This window comes from Bombus pyrosoma, linkage group LG13 (assembly GCF_014825855.1).
Source record: "Bombus pyrosoma isolate SC7728 linkage group LG13, ASM1482585v1, whole genome shotgun sequence".
NCBI classification, from domain to species: Eukaryota; Metazoa; Arthropoda; class Insecta; order Hymenoptera; family Apidae; genus Bombus; species Bombus pyrosoma.
Window position 1 is genome coordinate 6,239,003 of NC_057782.1, and position 19,791 is coordinate 6,258,793.

Genomic DNA, 19,791 nt, shown 5'->3' on the forward strand with positions numbered 1-19,791 from the left:
TCATACGCGTGTTACACGAAACGTTTTGAAATTTCATTAGCACTGTTATGAGATTCGACTATCATGAGCATATTGGTACAGGTGGAAACAAATTTAGAAATACACACAGAAGCTACAAAATATTTGATACAATTGTACATTTCATAGAAATCACGAAAGAGTTTAAACAGTTAAATTATCCATTATATTGATAAACTTCAATGTTCGTATTTAATATTTCTAATGGGTTTAAGATACCTATTTATGTTATGCAATGCTGTAATATTATTTAATACAATTTATAATTGTGTGCACGTAAGTTCTGTTGAATATATGCTTGCAATAAATGTCTCGTAATTTCTGTATACGTTAATTAAATTGCGTCTCATTAGTGTATCTCATTAGTTTCTGTCTCATAATTGTGTCTCATTACTCGCAAATGAAATTCTATTATACACATTGTATACATAAAAATTATCTATGGTAAGTATTCAAACATTGTTGTGGTCCAGTATATATCTGAGTGTTCCTAATGAAATTGCGCAAGAAGGTAATTAAAAGGAGAAGAGAATCCTCCTACGTTAAGGATACGCAAGAATCTACCAGGCATCACTCTCAAACCCTATTATTGCGAACGGACGCGAGCTTTCTTGAAATGAAAAGATACTGCGTCATCATAGAAATGGATTTTCCCAGGCGTTTTTTGTGTGCTTTTCATACGATAAGATTCGCTCGCCTTTGCAGTGGAACTTTACAACAGAAATAATCCTGATATTTGTACCGGTTATATCTCTTGATCATCTGGATTCTTAAAACGTCTCGTGTAACGAATACCAAGGACCATTAGCGAGTATAATCTCGCGAACAAACAGAACAAACACTCGTGAATCCCTTCCTTGCCTTCCATAAAATCGTTCCTTAAGTAAAGTCACCTTGCCAACCCTTATATGGTCCTGCTGTAACACCACGGAAACTTTAAAACTGTCGGCGTAAGTCTAAATAACCGGCTGCAATACGTATCCAGCTAATTTGACCGCGTTTACAAGTAAGACCTCAAAGTTTGTCGTTAAATCATACGGCAGACGGTCGGTATGGTGCGAGCCAGTAGCAGGACAAGGCTCGTGGTTGTTAAGCGCATTCACCAAGAACTTAGTTAAGCGAGGAAGTTCGGTATCAGGAGAACGAGAGATACACACACAACATATACATATAGGAACCGCGATAGAGAGAATAGGGAACACGAAGATCTGCCAATACTCGCGACCAACTCTCATCTTAGCTCGCTTGGATATTTAGATTAGGACACAGTAGAACTTGCCTAGAAATTTGTTGCTATTGTTGGAGCGCAAACAGTTTATACAATTGTAATTCACCCATTTTCTCCGATATTTAATATTTTTCGTTCACGTGATTGGAGCTGGCGACCTGATAAGTGGATTCGCTCGGCGAAAGTTCAGTCAGTCAAATATCAACTAAAATTTCGACCCAACAAATGGAGTTTTACTGTACCGCTGTCGATTAAACATCTGGAGTTTTAGTCTCACGACGTTTGATAACGACGCTCGTAAAAGTGTCCCATAAACTCATCGCTTTTCACCGGAATAACGCTTGCATTAAGTCGGGAAATTGTATATCTCAATCGTATTGCGAAGTGTGAATTTCATTCTCCAGGTGTCAAAGTTGCTTTCGCAGTCAGAACACGCAGATGGTAATGTCTCCATATAAACGACAATTTTCTTAGATTCACGGTGAAACAAGAGAACAGTAGAATACGGGTAAATAGATACGGAACGTATGTGATCAGACATGGAGTAAAGTGGTTATATGAAACACAAGCTTTTGTTATGCGCATAAATTGGTCTCTATTATTACCTTCTACAACACTATAGCGTGTACATCAAACGAATTCAGAATTGTTATTAACTTATCCACAAAGAGGTACCAAAAAGCTATTTCATTAAAATATTCCAGTATTAAAAAAAGACTCGTACGTTTATCAATTTGTTCCTTCTTTGGCATATAGAATTTATTTTGAATAACGACAGATAATTTGATGTACTAATATCCTCGTTATAAAAATAAGTACGTTTGTATTGCGAAATTCTATTCGATCGTAGTTTGCATAATAGAGGCTTGAAATTAACTTGTTCGTATAAACGAGGCGCGGATAAACGAGATTTTGTTATATTGAGATAGTTTGCTTATTCCTCGTATCACTGTTATCAGAATCTCGTCAGGGACTTACCACCTGGTGAGACATTAATATTCACTTTGAAAGGACCGCGAGTCTTGTCCCGGCTTAAAATTTAATAACGACAACACCGTCGTCATCCTTCACACCCCGTGCTGTCTTTTCTTCCCCCGATAAATCATGGTTGATCGAGCGTGACTTAACGACGAGACTCTCTCTCTCTCTCTCTCTCTAGTTTCACATTTTAGGCGAGTTTTATGGATTTTCGTGAAAGGAGTTCGCGAGAGGAATTTGGAATGTTCTTGAGTTGGAAGTAGTAAGTAGTATGTACGTGTGTGTGTATGTGTGTGTGTGTGTAACAGCGTAGGCGACAATTGTTACGATGACTCAAGAATTTCCAAAAAATTGGAAAACCTGGTACACCGAGGTTCCGAGGTTTAATATCTAGAGGCTTGCAACTTCTACAAGGTGGAAGATTGGAGAAGAATCGAGGCGATTTGAACCCCCGAGAAAAGAAAAATCGATCGACCTGGAGATTCAGTAATCCTCCACGCTGAGTGGCGAGAACACAGCTTCTTCCGTATTCGGCAAAGGAAGTACAAGGGGAAAGGCGATTTATCGCCTCGCAGCCCCCTGCTGTGTGTATTTCCTATGTTGTTCTCTCATTTTCTCTATTTCCCGGACGCGTCATGACATCGCATGAAATTTCACCGTTTTCCAGAAGCAACCACTATTTCTTCGCCAATTTTATTTACTCCAGTTATACCGGAAGATCACAGGGAAAGATATAATAAATATCCTTTTGTTGTTTCTCTGATTTTAATATCCCTTTACGACTAGACAGGAGAATCTCAGTAATTAAAAAAGTAAAATAACTTCTTAGATTGAAAGATGAAAGTCTTCCACAACAGCTGATAAATCGACGAGATTTTATGACAATCAAAGGTAGAATTATCAGGATAAGCGATATATTAATATTTTTAGCATTGTAATATTATAATTGTAGATATTTAAACAAATTTTGAAGATATGAAGAAATTAATGTTTCGTTCGAAAAGCAAATATAAAGACAATTACGATAATCCCCAGGGATCTCATTTTGTTTGCCAGCTACGGGAACATTTATGCTGAACCTTTTTAATTAATTTGTATTTTATAATAACGTGATCAAATTATAGAACTATGTCTAAAAATTTGTCTGGCCAATTAACAATACAATAATTTGAAAGTGTCTATACCATCGAAGAGTTTCGAATTTTGAACGAGTCGCATCGCAATCGGAAACCGGGGTATGAAGCGAATTTCCAGAATCGATCACGCGGTTAGCTGGTAAAAAATCGTCGAGTATCGCGATATCGGTGGATTAAGGCACGATAAATCACAGCAGCTCGATTTGTTTCGTTATCTGCCATGAATTTTTTTTATGGCGATTAAGGAAACGTAGCTAGAACGTACCTGCAGATAAATCATCCACGGTACGCGGAATGTAAAAACGAGGCACGTACAATGCGAGCAAATTTTGAGCGATCCTTTCCGACTTGGACGAATTCCAAACGAGGGAAGGGAGAGGGGAGAAGATTCATCGCTTTCGGTATCGATGAGATTCTAGTGCAGCTTTAATTAGTCGAAAAATAATATCAATATTTTAATATTATTGTCGATAATAAAACTGAAAACAAATGAAGTTGTTCTTAAATCTCGTTACGAATAATCCAATGTATAGGAGATAATAAATAAAAAAAAACATTAATTTGTGAAAAATTTCCACATGACAGCATTAATTTCGGAAGCACAAAATTTGGAAACGATCTGTTTCGACTACTTCGATAAATCAATGTTGGAAGAATGAAGTCTGACCAGCCTGTCTGTTAAATACTTGGACCAATATTTTACGAGCGTATCTGCTCTCTTATTTCGCTGCATGTTTATCACCGAATATTTCACCGAATTGTCAAGAAACCTCTGCATTTCCCTCGTCCAATATGAGAACGCAATTTATTCTTCGATTCAATTTACTCCTCCAACAGACCCGTAAAATCGTGTTAATGCGATTATAATAATGCACACTGAGTTGAGAAATTTATTCGTATACAAAGTAGTAAATCGCAGACGTTGCATATTGGTCAGAAAGTAGAATCCACGTTTCTCTATGGGTTTATGTATATGTATACGGCTGAGTGGGTGTTTCTTTGGGGAATGGAAGTGACTTTGGTAAAGATAAGAAAGAAGATACCGGGAAGAGAAAACCGGCGAAATTATATCCGCGAGTAATGTCTCCGATATGCAGGAGGAAATTGCACCTCAGGCATCACCATTATGATAGAATATCTTTACCATAAATTCCTTTTCACTATGTTCGGATATCGCCTATGGAGACCCCCCGTTACGTCCTCTCTCTTTGATTATGTTAATATAATGTTATATATGGGTCCTTAGTCACGATCGTTTCCAGATTTTGCAGAGGTATTTTGGTCTATAACGTCGAACGATATTCGATATTCATAATAACAAATATTTCATGAAATCTGATTGAAACTGATCGAGATTCAAGTGAAGGAAGATAGAGAGAATAAGAGAAGAAAATAATTTACATCTGTTTTATTATACCAGTATGTAGATTTTACTAAATTAAAAAAAACATGATATTCGTAATATTTTGTTACTTTTCGAGCAATTACATTTTGGAATTAAAGTAGTTACGGGCTTGATCGATATAGCCTGCAAAATTTAAAAGTCTTCCAAGTCTAGCCGGTTTAATTATCGAGATGTGTCCCAACTCCCGATAATTCGCGCGCTTCTTGCAAAGTTGAGGGTGGTGAAATTTAAATGAGTTCAAGGTTTGCACCGTTCTTGGCGAATCGATTATTAATTAACGCTAATGCAGTGTATCTTCGCGTCAGATATACATCTACAATAAATTCAACCGCCAGTGACGTCTCCTCCACTCCCTTCCTCTGCTCCGGGATACTTGACGTACGGAAAGAGAACGAACACCGAACGGAAGTCTCGGGGTTTCTGTTTACTTAACCATCAAGATTATGCGCATAAATTAAACGACACACGCTACCATTAGCCGCCACTATCACGTCGATGCAATAAGGGCGTTAACGCCAGTAATAGAGCAGCCTAAGTACACCGTGGATGCAGCTTCCCAAGCGCAACGAAAATTGCCTTTATACAGCGCAGTAATATGGCATACAGAGCTTGTGGAATTTGCAAATGAAGGACAAACCTTCGACTCGATCGCGATATGATCCTAGCCAGAGTTTTCCCTCAATTTTACAACTATGGATTTGAAATTCTTGGCTCCATTGTATCGCGTTATTCTTATTGGTTTTGGGATCACCAAATCGATTGAAGACAGGAATTTTTTAATTGTTTAGAACGAATGATTGAGGCTTACGCGTTGGAAATAGCGCGTAGAGATGGAAAGATGCGAAAATAATAAGAGGATCGATCGGTTATTTCTTTTTATTGCGGTAATGAGAATTTTTGGTGATGAAATGTAGAACAAACGATTGAATATTTCCAATGTTATGAATATTCTACACAAATGAGAAAATAACTAGGCAAAAGAACAAAGCAACCAACTGAGTATTTCTTATAAATCCCATGCAATTATAAATATAAATATTCGAATGCCGATTTGGATAATTTTCTGAAAACGAACATTTTTAGCGATTGCAGCAAATGATCGAATTTCCTATACTATGGATACGCGGATGAATCGAGCGCTTGAAACATTTGAGGCTGCAGCTTACTGCCGAAAATAGGTGAAAAGTTGGTATGAAATGGAGACGAAGCTGTAATCCGACAGATCACAAAGCACAAAGTGAAAGCAACGGAGTCTCGCCTGGCATTGTTACGTAAACTCGGAAGATTTGAGATAAATGAAAACTAATCTGTAACTGGATGTAAGTACTACTTCTCTCTTTCAATTCGAATTTCACCATGGAAGAGAATGAATAGCGAGTTGAAGGGAGAAGAAAGGGAGACTGAATAATCACAGATAATGAAATGATGCTGGATTACACGGAGGATCACACGGCTATCGCCTTCTTTGTCAAACGAACGACATTAGCCCTTCTTGTTGCTACTCTCGAGGGTTAACTTCGTAAAGCCGGCATGTTCGTATTGCTGTAAGCGTGAATAAATGGATATGTTCGTATTTTCTGCGACGGCGCTTGAATTGTGACTGTACAAACAAAGATGCACAAGTTGATCTGCATTTAAATGATCAAAGTTTCTTCAATGGCTTGTTATAGAAAGGGAACTATTCCTTAATTCGACACGCCAGATACATAAATGCTATTCACGAATTCTATATTCCTTTGTACCTTCAATTCGTTTCACGTTTCTGCATACTTGGCTATACTTCACTAGAAAAGTTCTTCTTCGCGGAATTAAAAAACTCTCGGGTAGATCCATTAACTGGAAACGCCGATACGTAAATGGAAGCCACCGGTTCTACGTATTTTCTATTTTTCCAATCTCATTCCACATTTTTGCATATTTTATACAGAGAAGCTCAGGACAAAATTTCTAAAAGTTTTTCCTTGAAGAATTACACAACTGAACTATGTATCTTTTAATTGGATACACCGGATACGCAAGTTTAATTCAAGAATTCTATATTCTTTTATATTTCACGCTATTTTAATACGATTCATATTAGAAGATTCAAGAAAGAGATCCACGAGACAAATTTTATAAAATTTTCCCTTTAAAAAATCGAACACGTAACGTGTAGATCTGACGATCTGACGTTCGTAAATGTTATTCGTTAATTCTATATTCTTTCCTTTTCGCAATATCATTCCGTGTTTTTGCATACTTTGTACAAAGAGGTTGGAAAAAATTTTCCAACAAGAGATCCGTAAAAAATTAACCAACTGAACTATAAAATAAATTAATACCCAGACTATGACACGGCGTACGTTGTCTGCCAGATACACGCTGTTTTTCCAACAACTGATCCCTTGCAAGTGACACCCGCTTTCGCGAAGGAGACAAACCCAGTTCGCAGAAGTTAGTCGGAGTTTCTGTCGGTTTTTACATAAACCACTGAAACTTCCAGAAGAGATGGCTCGTGATTTATCCGACGTCTGTTTTCTGATAACGTATCTCAAATCCAGAGACTTTAAAAAGCGATCTAATTTCACGTACATGAACACCGGATGAATCTAACAACTTTCATCGTAATAATTAAAAGGGCGCGTGATTTATATACGGCGCGAAACTTTCTTTAGGAAGCAGCAAGCAAGCCTCGTAAGTTTCTGAGGTTGGAGACCAGTTGGCCGGCAATTTTCCTACGTGAAATACAGCTCGGTACGAAGCGTTTTCCCTCTTTTGAATGACACCGCGCAGTTTCGTTCGTCGCTGTTCTCGCGCCTCTTCTCCGGCCTACGCGTAACCCTGAACCGTGGAATTTTTAATACTTGTTCCAGCCCCTTAATCAAGAGAGCAAGCGGCTATATCTCGACCACTGGAACGACTACGGCCAGAGGAAATGGCCTGGATCCTGTCTAATGAAACCGAGCGAAAAAAAAAGTTTGCTTCTTCTCTTCGTAGCAACTTCGTGCATCGTGGCTGGCTTTAACGAAAAAAAAAAAGAAGAAAAAAAGAAAAAAGAAAGCTCGTCTTTGCATTAGCCGTGACCACGATGAACCATGCAGACACGCGAGTGCAAAGAGGCGCCTGTTACCGTTACATTATGTAATTAAAAAGTAGCTACGCGGTCGATGCTCGAAACAAACTTCGTTCGCTCGACTCTCTGTGAGTTGCATTATAGGTCGTTTATTAATTTTCTTTCCCTCAAAAAATTTTATCCGGCAGCTTTCGTCGATAACCTAGTTCGACCAAGTAGAAAGCAAGATCAAGGGAAAAGAAAAACAACCGCGAATTTACCTTATCTATTCGCCGAGGAGCAACGAAAAAAGACGAAAGAGTTAACTCGATCGAATAGAGAAAATGTTTCTCGGAGGAGATGTACCGAGAGAATTTGTACCGATATCGTGTTACGTTCGGTGACGATTCTACGAGTACATGAAAGGTTATCCTTTCTCCTTTCGAGGTAATTCGATTAGGAAGACTCTATTTCCATCGATGAAAGAGTAGCAAACGTGAAATACACGAGCCAATAATATATCAATATTATTGATAATAAAGAATTGTTGTCTCTTATCGTGTCTCTTCAAGAAGCAACGAAACCTGTGATTCCGTACGAATATCCCGCGACACTGCAGGCACGTACTTTCTATACAGTTTTTGTCAGGCTACGTGACCGAATTATGAAGCATAGCGTTGCGAAAGCAGCAACGGAAAAAACCGAGCAAATATTTTATTCGCATGCCGACGTTCTCAGTATCTTCGGTAGAGAATTGTTTCATAAATAATTCGCTCACCTTTCATCTGCCGTTGGTATCCGTTAGATATGCTTCGTTGCTTTCGAATTGTCCTAGAAAGGAATAGAATATTCGTTCTTCCCGCTCGTTGAATGCACGTTATTGATAAAATTTGATACTTCTGTTCTTAGAGGAATCTCTACAAGCGTAAGAATTCGCGCGAAATCGCGCGAAATGCGGATTATTATGCAACTTTATATTTTTATGAACACGAGTAAGAAAGAGGCAATGTAAAAGTCTGTTTCACCTGTTACAGACTATAACGTGTTCTCCTCAACTTTGGATATTTCACCACGTGTATTCTACGCATTTTTACATCTTCTAAATTTTATGTGAATGAGTAAAAGTCAACGATCTAATGAACAGTGATTGAGAATTAAATGAATTATAAAATGGAGTATCTTTGGAGCGAACAGCGACTGAGAGAATGTTCTTGGTGGAACGACACCATCGTAGAAAACTTCTTTTTCAAATACGAAGGAATAAAGGGAGAAAGGAAGAGACAATCGTTTTCTCGTGTCGTAACTTTTCGAACGATAAATCCGTGGCTGAGAGCGTGTCAATTAGCGAACCGTGGATGGCAGAACGGCAGGGAAAATTGTCAGAAATTGTCGAAGCAACAACTCAGCGATGGGACATTGTAAAATTATGGCAGCTGTAAAGGAGCGTCGCTCGTAAACCACAAACTTCAACGTTCGTGACAATTTTGGTGGAAAACGCGAGATTTCGTTCGGCCGATCATCCAGAGACTCGACTTTCTATTTGATCGTGGCAAACATCGAACGATCGAACCTAACACGTCCAACGAAAGCACACCCTGGTCCCTGTCGAAACGATACTCGTTGCATCGTTGTTATCGCTGTCCACAGGCGCCGCAATAATAATTCAATTTTCGCTCGGCGCTCTTGAATTTCGAGAAGCCAGAAATTCCACGACACAATCTCCGAACATTCGAAGCTTTAGACTTTAAAATGTAATTTTATTACTTTCTCTAGGAGATTTTTTTTAATTACCTGCTCTAACAAGCTTCGGTATTTGTTTATTAGATCTGGCAATAAAATTAATGAAATTCCAGTGTTGTAAATTCCAAAGTAAATACGATAAAACTAATTGTAAAAATAACAGCTCGACTTTATTCCCTTGCCTTGTAATATCACGGTATGTAGACTGTAGTTTTTTATTCGAGGGAAATAGCTCGCATTTGTAGGAAAGTTTAATATAAACTTCAACTATAAGACGAACATCTTAAGATTAAGAATTATCAAACCTTAGAAAAATTCCACGCTACATTGTACAATATATTAGGCGGGATATTCTTTCAAAATTTCAAGAAAATCGGATATTGTGAATTTCGAGGGAAATTTAGGAGAACGGCTTTTTCCCTGCCGAATTTCCCGCGTATTTATCCCTGTAACTTTATCGAAAGCTTGAACGTTGATAAACTGTTTTTTACCTAATATTCTGCCATTAAGAAACCGTTAAAAAGTCAAAAAGCAACAAATTAAAACTTTGCAAGATTAAAACTTTGCAAAATAAAGCAACTAAAAATTTATTCTGTTTTTTTTTTCTATCGTAGCTATAATAAAAATCAGCGACGTTCGATTAGTCGCAGATTAATCTCCTGAAACTTCTTCTTAAAGTTATATCTTTCCTATCTTCTTCCTCTAATCCTCCTTTTTCCCCGTGGAAAAATCACGGAAAGCAGACACGTACTTCTTCGTTGCGCGGTCACGTAAAATCGAAACGCACGAACGGAACGATTCTTCCGTCCGCAAACAACGAGCGTTTAAGCCGCGGTAGAGAAGGGAAAGCTTGAATAGCAGACTTTCGCCTCGGCGTGACGTTGCTTTTCTTCCCGTATCGGCGACTCTGTATCGACGACTCCGTGTCGACACCAGCCAATATCCTGGCCAGAAAAAAAGCGTTGACTTCGTTACCGATGCTAATGAAAGGGGATGGTCGACAATTGAAACAGATTTACTCAGCCAGAGAGTAACAGCGTGACGTACTAGGGTGGAAGGTATAAGGGATGGAACACGGGGCTGAAACAGGTTTCACGCATTGTACTCTAACTACAAGGCGATGTTATGGATTAATTCACCGAGCTTTCCATTGTCTACGACTCGAACTGAAAACGGATCAGGATTTTCAGCATTGTTACGCCATTTTGTAGCATTTCCGTGAGTTTTCGAGGAAATTGCGAAATTAACGCGCGATCCAGCGTTAGCCTCGTATGGGTTCGAAGACTGAGGAAACGTTTAAAAGTTTGTACGTGAATGTTTATTTTAATCTACGTTTTATAGATAGCCATTCGATCTTGCGAATTTGTTAAATTGTTATTCGTAGTTTTATTGTAGATTTTACTCGTCGCGGGCTATTGTGATTACAATGGATCAAAATTCCGGTATTGTTGCGTCACTTCCTAGTATTTCCATGAGTTTTTCCATGCCCAACGTTATCCACGTTCCAACTGGGTTCAAAGAGTGAAAAAAGGTTGAGAAGTTTGTGCGTGAATGTTTTTTGCAGGCTACCTTTGGTCGAAGTGGTCCATCAACCTTGGGAAATTATTATTCGACTCGAAGGTCTGGCGTCGCACGTGATCGAAATGTGAAGCGAGTACGGCGCACGGTCTTTCTCGTACCATTCTCTCCTTACCAACTGTGCTTCACGCGGACAGAACGAAAGCAGATGCCGGGAAACGCTCCAGTGAAAAATGTAGACCGCGGTTACGTGCGAACTTATCCCTCTGGTTAATATTGGAAAGCACTAACCAGACAGAATCTTTCACTATGTTAGCTTATGGTTCACCTCACAATGACTTCCTGCTTGTACTTTCAACTTCTAACTAATTCATATTCATACTTTATGCACCTATTCATATTTTAAACTAATTCATATTCATATTTTAAACTTCTATTCATACTAATGTAGACCGAGTGTAATATCAACGTCAAAGGAGAACAAAAGAACGCAATTAAATTTCATAAATTCCCGTGTCGCGCGACCGAAAGACAATGTGTTCTTGGAAAGGTGCCAGCTTTGAATAGAAAACGCGGCGGTGTATACGAATTTTCTCGCGGGCGCGAAAACAAATCAAAAAGAGTTTGGTTAAACAAGGTAAAACGTAGGAAAAATTATGTATATCGCAAGGCAGAATTATTTCAGCCACCAGAGATCTAACGTCTTAAAATTCATCCTTGAACTTTCCACAGTATAATCTTTGTTTTATATTATGAGACGCTATTGATCCTCGGTGAAAGAAATTATGCAAAATTTTTTTCTGTTTTCTCAGAGATATTACATTGACACGCGAATCACGAGTTTGCTCAAACTCCCAAGTCGCTATAATCGAAGACACGTACCGTTGTATCGCTATATCTGTCAAGTTACATTATGATATTACGCGATCCCGTTAACAACCATAAAATCAATATGACATCAAACAAATAAATTTCAAAGAAGATGACGAAGGGTTACGTGTTTTGAAAATTATTGCTCGTTTCGTTTTCTATTTTTAACCGTAGCAATAACACTAGACACATCGCGTCGTTCCTGTCCCATGGGTTCCATTCCGCAGGAACAGGAAACTCACAATTGCAACGACAAGAATACAAGAGAAATTAAGTTGTCACTCTACCTGCGAGAACGTGGTTGCACAACAAAGATGAAATATTCATGGGTGCCGATAGGAGCACAACTCTTTACATACGGAATGCTCGCCGGGTTGACTTCTTCGCGTCTTTTGTCTTTCAGAAGTGAGAAAAATCCTCGCATGGGCGAGAGAACACGGTGAACTGTTACATTTTTCATCGTGGGAACCGGTCGTAACAAATTGCAACATGGTTCGACAATGTTTCGCCAGTGACGCCGAGTGAAGAAAAATTTCGACGTTAAATTTCCTTCCGATAAAATTTCTCTTTCTAACTCGTCAGGACTCTTGAGTATACACAGAATTCCCCGTAAGAAAACGAAGCGAACAGCTCGATGTAAAAGGATTGGCGATCGATCGGCAGTAATCATCGTTGGACAGAAAACGATCGAGTTTGTTCGTTGCGATAAACATTGAATCGACGTACGATTGATCGTGCCCTTTGATCCGTTTACTCTCGTAATTATCGTCAAAAGGGCGACCATGATTAAAGGGCTCGTAACAAAAATAACCCTTCGTCCTCTGGCTTTTTCCAGGAAAAAGGAAGAGCATGCCGACCTTTTCAATTTGCTTGTTTGTTCAATAGAAGTCAAGTTTTTGTAATAAAATGTTCATCGTATTACGTAATTGTTGAAACTGTCTTTAATTATGTTAAGAAATGCGTTTATTCGGTAATAAAACACGATGACAGAAAGTAACGAATGATGTGGAAGAGTAGAGAAATATGGGAAAATTCAGAAAAGAGAAAGACGACGATAAAAATGTCCTGAAAGCTTCTCACTGATTTACGACGATGACAGATGTTTAGAATTTCTGCTTTGCATAATGTTCCTCGTTGTTTTACACTTTCACGAGGCTGTTTGTCATATAACCATACGATCAAACAACGATTCTAACTATTTCCTCTGCCTTTTCCATCGGGAACCAACAACTTCGAGTTTCAACTTCGCAATCTCGACTTAAAACACAATTTGGGAAGTCATCGAATTTGCCAGGAAGCAAGATGTTATTTTGGGACGGTGCACGAACTCTCTTCGATCGAATGAAACGAGTTTCGTGTATTTTCCAAGGCAAAAATACCGCAAGGGGGAAATTTCCTGGGACGTTAGGAAATACAGAAGCAACAGGGCAAGAGGAATAGAAAAATTTGAGCTGCAAAGGGACAAACATGCGATCGAGCAAAACCGTGGAATTAAATTCAAAGGAGGACGAATTTCGCCAACTATTAAAAAAATGAAAAGTCATCTGTCCCGCTGTTGGCGTATCTCTGAAGCAATCCACTTCATAATCTAATTTCCCGGCCGATAGAAGGAACGAAAGAAAGAACTGGTTCGCGTTTTCCGTGGAACTACGTTTCTGTTCTTTCCATTGTTACGTTTAGCCGCTCTGTTTATTAATCCTCCCCTCCCCCTCGCGACTTTTGTTGAATCGATGCATTGAACGATCCTATTTCTGCCCCTGAAGAAGGGCAAACAATCTGACCAAGAAAGAGAGATGATTTTGTTTGTGGCCTAGTTACACCGATTAGGATTACGATATTTGCGTCGTCGTTTAAGCTTCAAAGTCTTATAATTCGATTTTTAACCTTGCACGAGATAATCTAACTTATCGTATCTTATGAGACACTATTATCTTTGATATTATAATAGGAAAGGAAGAGAATATCGTGTAAATTTTCTACGTGCAGTAGGAGGAAATATCAAGAACGAAAAAATGATTTGAACAATCTTATTTGGATCAGTGAGAAGGTTTTGTGTGAGAATTAATGAAACGAACGACTGAATAATTTGTAGAAATGAAGTATACACATGTTACTGAACTATGATAATTACAACTGAGGGGATCAACATTGTGCTTCTTTCTTTTGATGAGCAGTAGTTACGCAAGTTAAGAGCGAGACAAATAGTCTGTTTCAAATGTAGATCGTTTAAAAATTGTTCATATCCGAGTTTGTCGTATCACAAGGCAAATTACTTGGCTTTGCTGAAACAACTCTACCCTGCTCCACAGCGATAGGGATTTACCTACGCTTCTACCTTTTCCAATCGTCGAATCTCTGCCCCTCGATGATATTTCTTTCAAGAGAACCTTCGAGTTTTTACATCAAAGGCAGAAAAGCAACATTTCTACGTAGCGCTTTGTACACGGAACGCAGCGTATCTCGATAGCAATCGTTTGGAAAGAGAATATTTGGTCGAAAAGGATCTATCGATTGATGTATCCTACTGGAATGATCTACGTGAAATTCATGTCGACTGGGCCATCTGTCGACAAAAAATACCTGTCGACGAGACAATCTACCCGACAAAATGTTGCGCGCTGGGTGATAAAGAAACGGATAAAAAAAAAAAGAAAGCGGAAATAACTTGTCACAGGAAACTACCTGTCGTCAACGATCGCGACTTGCCAGCGAGTTGATCGCCACGCGAAATGATAGGTACGTTCTCTGGGAAACGTCCTTTTATTTCTGATGTCGACTCCGCATGCGACCCTATTAAAAAGTTGTAAAAGAACCATCATGAAGAAGTATTTACAAACACGAAAAAAAGCAAAGAATAAAAGGATAAAGGGATAACTAAAGCAACGATAAAAAGGCACGGAGGGTAAAGATTGAAAAGCAAGGGAGGAATCGTGACTTTAAAACCCGTTTCGTGGTTTTCTTACGGGAACTCGTGGTCGGCATTCTTCCTCTTCCATTGTGTGCTTTTTCCATTATTCGGCTCGTCAAGAGGTTCGTCAAATTCATGTCGTCCCCAGAAAGCTATTTAATTAATTCAGCCAGCGTCCCCTCGTTATTCTTCGTTCCATCTAATCGTTCTTTCCTGTTCGATGGAGATCGACATCAGACGTATCCATCGCTCGCGAATCATATTGGGTTGGCAACTAAGTGACTGCGGATTTTGCCCATACCACCTATTGACAAAATCCGCAATCACTTCGTTGCCAGCCCAATACATAATTATAGTTCATGTAGATCCTTCCCATGGATTCGAATTTGTTATATCCTTTTTCGAGGGTCATTAGCATAGACTATGGAGACAGAGGTCTAGCGTCAGTGGTCATTTCTTCGTTTCTTGTCAGCCAGAGTTTATAAGCAGTCGGAAATGGTTGTCAACGTCGCGTCAAGAGGAAGCTATGATCAACGCAGCATGTCTCGAGCGATCTTAATTCGAAATTCTTATTACTTCGATCAATGAAGTAACCATTCGAAACAAAACTATTGAGATATGTATAATTTTATGTGCTAGACTAGATTAGATGCGTAATAGCGATACTTGTATGTGAATATCAGTATGTGGAAGTATGTGAAAACAAATGAATGTAAAGTGTTCAGTCGGTTAACAGTCGAGTATGGAAGAAAGTGCTGAGACGCGTGCAAGTGGGTATCGATGAACATCTTTGAAATCGTTTATCAAATAAATATAGAACTATTCTAATATGAATTCTAAGTGTAAATTTAGTGTTCCTATATCATTATTTCGGCTATTAAGATTCAAAATTCTCAACAAAACTTCCCTTTTTCCTGGAACTTTCATAGACAAGAACAATCAGAACCCTAGATCAGTTGAAACAGAGGGAATCAAAACGGAGATAAAATAGAAACGAGTCGTAGGCGATAGTAAAAAGATTGGAGGCAATAGGTTCGAGGAAATGGTACTTCCGGGGCATATTACCGCTGCAATGCGGTAACGCGTGGTCGGTTAACGTTTCGTGCGATATAATTTCCTGCGAGAACACCATTTCTGGCTGGCGATAAGCGGTCGTTCGAGAGACGACGAAGGGAGCCTCGGTGATCGACCAAATTATGTCTCGTTCGAGCGGTCTCTGGTTTAATCGAGCCTGTCCAGATCGAATCTGCCCTTCCAACAGTCTTATCTAAATGGACCAAGAGTCTTTCAACGCGGATAGGATAGTGTGTATCTTGACTTCATCAAGGGATTCCTGCAGACCAAACGAAATCAACGTCGGGCTACAATGATTAACGAGATCCAAATCAAATACACGTTTGCCTGAAGAATAAGCAATTTAAGAAAAAAAAAAAAACATAGTGAACTTTTGCGGAAGATGTTCCATTTTATTTAAGATACGTTCCTTCAAAATACATCAAATGACTGTTCTATAGGTCGTTATTCGCTATAGAGCAACTTTACATTTTAACAAGCGAAGTTGCGTAACTCGAAAAGTTCGAAAAATTTGAAAACGTAAGGCAAACAATGTTAATCATGAGACCATTTTCCCTTCTAGCGAACAAGTTTCCCGAGATGAAATTACTCCTACAAACGATTCCAAGTTCTCATATTGTTTTGAATATTGCGAAACTATACATAAAATGTGTATATATGCAACTTACGAATATATGTTTGTAATAAATATTTTGTAACTTGTATATACATCTTTAGATTGCTTCCAAATTTTACTGTATAAAAATTTGAAAATATTTCATAGGAGACACGCAATAATTAACGTACAAAATCCTTTAGTATAAAATTAATAAAATAAAGAAGTAGACTTTGGAAAAAGTTTCCTGAGCCATTGTAAGTTACGTAACGATGCCCCTAAAATTTTTCCTTAATCTTTAAACGTCCTATTATTTTTTAAAGAAACCATGTAGTCTTATTTAGAAGAAACGGGACAACGAGACTGTCTCGTAGGTGTATTTACTATTTACTCGATGAAGCGGTGACAGTTCGTTAAAAACGCGACACCGGAATTCCCGACGCTATTTGCATGGCGTTTCGTTGCATTATACTGGAGGACCGCGCTAGAAATGGGACACCACGGTCTCGCGAGCAGCTTTTGTGCCATCGTCACACGCGTTCTAATGCGTCGCAATGGAATTAAATGGAAAAGTCTAGCTCTGCTTCCGTTGGCTTCTTTGCCCCTCGCGCGCTACTCTTTTTCTCGTTTCTCGTCGCCGGGGCGAAATGGTAGTCTACGTCAACATGCTGTAATTATTCCGTTTGTTCCGCGAGGTAATCAGTTCCCCTTTTCACGAACACTATTGTGAAGCTCATATAGGGGCATACGAATGCTTTAAAATACTGGAAAATATTTAACCTCGTTCGAACTAAAGAATTTTCAAAAAGCACACTGGTTTTTTCTTTTCGAACGTAATTTAACGAAGAGTAGAATCGAACGATTCACAGATGACACTTAAATTTAGCATTGTTCGTGTCAGTTTCTTGCGATGCAGCGAACCAAAGAATCGAATACTGATCGAGTACTTACGCGATGAAATGAACTGATTAGTGAAAAACATTAGTTTGGCTTCCGAGAGTGGTTAAATTATAGTAATTCGTTCTCAACTTGTGTACGCGAATGATTTATGATAACTAAATAAATATAAATACAAATAACAGTGAAAAGAAATTTGAGTGGGTCGAAGAGATAGAGAAGATAGGGGTGGATGTAAAATGGGATTTGATAAAACGTAGGCGAGATTAAAATGCTGCTCGAGAACTACGGATATATCGTTTCCATCTTGGACCAAGGATCCTGGTGATGCGCGGCGTTGCTTTTAGGATAATGAAACATGAGCAGGGCACGTTCGATGAATGATCAACGGGTCGCTTTTGGAACACGTTGATCCTTCGCAAGAAAGAGAATAGTTCACCGTAGCAAATGGAAGGTATCGAGTTTAAGAAGAGAATGGAATTGTATTGGTGATACGAGAAACGCATGGAAGATTGTTGATATCGATAAACGATATATTCTCTCTCCTTTATCGCTATCAGAACATTTACTGAAAGCGAGGTTCACCTTACGAATGATTAAAAAATTATTTAAAAAGTTTTGAGAATTATTATCTTGTTTGGGATTTTGGATAAAGGTACATAGACATTGCAGAATTTTGAGATAAATAATTCACGCAATATTTGTCTAAAAGTTACGAATTATTGTAGTTTTAGTGTTGCATAAATTGTTATATCGTGTATGATACCAGGTGGCCTAATATTTCTCATGAATGACAGAGAATATGCCATTCTTTTAAATTCTACCGAACTGACTAATATTATTTAAATCTCCAAAAATATACAGTTGTCAATTTATAAAACTTCCATAGAAGATTACGAACTCCGATAGTTTTGGCGTTAGATCAATTGTTATAATAATATCTGATACGATACCAGAAGGTGTTCCAGTATTTAACAGACGGCTGAGTATACACGACTCACACTACTTGCTCTCGTTCTTCCGTTCATTTCCCCAAATTCTATGCATACACATTCTGTATTCTTCTTATGTTTAACTACCAATGACAATTTGTTCCGAACAATCGAAAGAAATTGGTTTTCTCCTGCTCGCCTTCTAACAGTTGTTTGTAACGAATCGAAGATGTCAGTGAATCTCCCATTTATCGTCTGACTATCGACAAGCTCGATCCCTGCGACCAATGACCCACGCGATTCAGACACAAAGGGCCATTGTAGCGTTGTAAGGGTCAACGTTAGTTTTACCATTGATCTGGTCTGGTAATCGACGAAATGCGATTACTGCATTTCATGCACAGACGATCTGATAGTTCCGGTCGTATACGCGGCCAATAGATTGTTTCCCTGTGGGCCGTTTCTAAGGCCAGGTCGATGTGAAACACTTGTTGGATAGTAGCAATCCACCTAATAACTTAACAGCCAACTTACGCAACACGTATATACTCTATGTTACATGGTGAACGAGCCATTTCTTGTTGCCCGTGTAATCTCACTTAACGTAACTTTAATGAAATCTATTCAGCCTACCATGGTGGGAAATAACGCGATTAAACCATCGTTTCCTTATTCATTGTTCATCTCACGTTAATTCTGCAGGGCTTTCCCCTATGTCAATGTGCGAATAATATTTCAAAGACTGAATCAGCGCTTAAAAAGAATGAAAGACGTTAGATGATCTAGTCGTTTAAAATCTCCAAATTTCTCTCACTCTCGTCGTATTAGACGTCTTACAATTAGCTACGAACAAATGACTCTGAGATTTGAAATTAGAAATGTCGTAACCGGTAGCCTACCTTAAACATTTTATATATTTCCACGCATTATATGCAATTTGTGTATTTTTGCACGTTTAAATTTCCCATGAATAAGTAATCAGATACAAAACAAGAGAACACGAGACTACTTTATACAAGGCACAAATTTATTTCAACGTTTGAAATACCATTACGCGTTACGGGACAATCTGTATGCGCCAGAATCCACGTCATTCGTCTCTTTAAGTAGTAAAACAGACTTTACGCGTCCAACCTGACTAAACCATCCTTGCGGCGCTATAATTAAGACACGAAAAGGTATAAAAAGATATAGTTACAAACGAAGAACAGTAATTTACAGTGACAACGTAATTTAACCAAGAAATACGAACGCGCAAGGATAAAAAGTGCGAAGACGAGCAAAAAGAGTTGACAGTGCGACAAACACGCGGTAGGGAACGTAGCGAATTTAATTAAGGGAAGTTAGAATAATTATCACCGGAGCTATTTGCCAGGCTGGTGTACAAATAAAGCGGCTTATTCGTATCGTTCGGTACATTGACAAGTTCTAGAAATCGCATTAAAGGTTCCATCGGGAAGA

At 38.6% G+C, this 19,791-nt stretch overlaps 1 protein-coding gene across 13 annotated transcripts in view; it reads right to left on the reverse strand.

Annotated features, from left to right (window-relative positions):
• LOC122574085 (5-hydroxytryptamine receptor-like) overlaps nt 1-19,791 on the reverse strand; it is a 157,966-nt gene that overhangs the window by 51,967 nt on the left and 86,208 nt on the right. Inside the window, exon 2 of one of the 13 annotated variants that reach the window (XM_043741216.1) lies at nt 8,575-8,627. The exons of 11 other annotated variants lie outside the window; for them this stretch is intronic. The gene's annotated coding sequence lies outside the window, so the exon portion shown is untranslated. Of the gene's footprint in view, nt 1-8,574; nt 8,646-19,791 lie in introns of those variants that run through there. One more of the 13 variants, XM_043741215.1, reaches the window with a different exon arrangement.